The 2,500-nt window shown below is 40.6% G+C and overlaps 1 protein-coding gene across 4 annotated transcripts in view; it reads right to left on the reverse strand.

The window, feature by feature from the left end:
* Window positions 1–2,500, reverse strand: part of b3gntl1 (UDP-GlcNAc:betaGal beta-1,3-N-acetylglucosaminyltransferase-like 1) — a 61,590-nt gene that overhangs the window by 40,257 nt on the left and 18,833 nt on the right. The window lies entirely within an intron of this gene.

Raw genomic sequence — 2,500 nt, forward strand, 5'->3', positions numbered from 1 at the left:
AGTTGAAGTTTAGAACGCTCTGGAGTACCTTACATTGTTGTGGAATAGAGGCTTACATTGTTGCGGAACAGAATCTTTTGTTAGAATCTTCAAAACTTGCCTGCTGACGGGTTCTGGGAATTGACCTGTCGCTAAGCTCCGCCCCCCATTGTTACCGTGTGGAAACTCGGACAAACAAACCAGACTTGATTAGAAATACATTGTAGACAATGGCAGCTGACAGTATATGAAAGCAGGCTTTGAGGACGTTTTGGTCGATAATATATTTACTTTCCTCCAGAAGCTATCAAAAGGGACTTAATTATGCTATTATATGGAGGGCTGTATTCAAAACTTTAGAATAGGCCTACATACAAGGTGACAAGCAGTTGTGGCGAATAGCCGTGCAAATCACCGTGCAAAAACCACTGACGTTAATGCTAGCTAGCTAGCTAGAGGAAGATTGATACTAAGATATGTTAGGTTACATTAATATTTGATGTAGTAAGAATATAGTAGTTGGTTAATGAGCATTTTCATCTTGGGATTTAACAGGGAACCTGTGCCCACGTTGTTGGCTTAGTAGCCTACATTACGTCGAGCTGTTGCAAACGCGAGAGACGTCCTGTAGGCTACTGTTGATGAAAATATACCCCGTTTTCTAGCCTCTCGGGGTACCGGCTATCGGTATTACACATCCCCCATGCAAAACGTTTGACCATAGTTATTCGTCTGGGTTTTTTGAGTTAATAACAGGGCTTGAAAACGAAATTATTTTTCAAACGTTCCGTTCCGAACGGTTCAGGTAGGCCTATGTTTAACGTTTTCGTTCTTGCATGCGTTCCGCCACCAACATATCGGTCCTGAACCGGTTCGGAATGCAAAATATCGTTCGTTCTTAAAGTTCCGGCAGTGTTTGGCGGGCCTATCAAGTCTATTTTTGTGGACTTTACCTTAGAATAGACATACTCATTATTTCCTCTTGATTTAGCCTATATCGTAGCTATGCCCAAAAATAATAAATCACAGGCGGCATCCAAAAACATTCAGATGGGCTATCCATCCCATAGCCTACAGACTTACTATAGGCCTAACCTATGCCTATAAATAATTTCTTATCAAAAATATTTCTGGATACGTGCTAAACTCCTTACCTGGTTGTAGCCTAAGTTTTATCCATATGGAGATCTTCAAAGGCTTGCGCTATAATTGCAACCCTGTTTATAAACGAACCTGTCTGTTGCTGACAAGGCCTATCTCAAATTTCCTGTTTAATTCTTCTACATAGAATAGGCTATAATTGCGCAAACATTTCAAATCCCGACTTTAAAACGACAAAGCGTGGACAGGCAAAATAGGCTATTACGCATAGGCTACAAACAATTTCCAAATCAGTTTCAGTAGCCTACGCTACGAGCTGGCCTAAGATCCGAAGTGGCAGACGGGTAGGTTACATTACAACAGTAAGACAAAATATACACATTTGGACCAAAGGTCCATTTATTCGTTTTTTTTTTTTCAAACTGCAGAAATCAAATTATTAGGCTGTTAAGCCTACAGTAGTTGGCTACATAGCGGCTTGTTATCTCACATTAACAGTGTAGAATCGGGCTTGTTTTTCGCACAACCGAAATAGTCTCCCTGGCATAGGATATGCTTTTTTTTATAAATTTTATAAAAATATAGAAAAAAAAAACGTTATTAACCGGTTTTGTGGATTTCAGAATAACGTTTCTGTTCGAACAGTTGAAGACCATTTTGTTTTCGTTTCGTTTCCGCTCCTCGTAAAATTCATTAAAATTCCATTCGTTTTAGGTTTTCGTTTTCGTTCCTTGAACCGGTTCGGAGCCCTGGTTAATAAACTCCATAAATTTTACATTTTATGCCTCCTCCCTGTTGTTTCCTATGGAGTTGTCCGAGCTGATGTCCAAGTCCCGTTGAGGCTGGACTGTCATTGGCTCATCAGCGTTCTAAGGGTGGCGCTTAGCGACAGGTCAATTGGATTTTTACTTGTTAACTTAGCATATAAACTGGAATATTGAAAATTCTCATAATACTACAATTAGTGCTTTACTCTGATTGTTTTGCGCATGTAACCACACTGATTGTTCCAATACAGCAGGGGTGGGCAAACTATTTTCAACTTAATAAAAAGGCTAAATGTATTACAGTTTACTGATGGTGTGTGAGAAAGACAGAGGATGTGTGTATGTGTATGTGTGTGATTGGGATTGTGTCCTTGCAAAAGGGAGATGTGTATGTGTGTGTATGTGTATGTGTGTGTGTGTGTGTGTGTGTGTGTGTGTGTTTTGACTACCACTGGCTCTAAGGGCCAGTAGGGTCACGACCCTACAAGAGACATCAGACTACCCACTCAAAACCTACATCCTAAAGAACAACAAACAGAGAGGGAGAAAGAAAGAAAGAGCGAGAGAGAGAGAGAGAGAGAGAGAGAGAGAGAGCGAGAAGAGGAGAGAAGAGGGAGCAGGGAGGGAGGAAATCCAGATAAGACGACAATCAA

Source organism: Alosa alosa, chromosome 7, assembly GCF_017589495.1.
Source record: "Alosa alosa isolate M-15738 ecotype Scorff River chromosome 7, AALO_Geno_1.1, whole genome shotgun sequence".
NCBI classification, from domain to species: Eukaryota; Metazoa; Chordata; class Actinopteri; order Clupeiformes; family Clupeidae; genus Alosa; species Alosa alosa.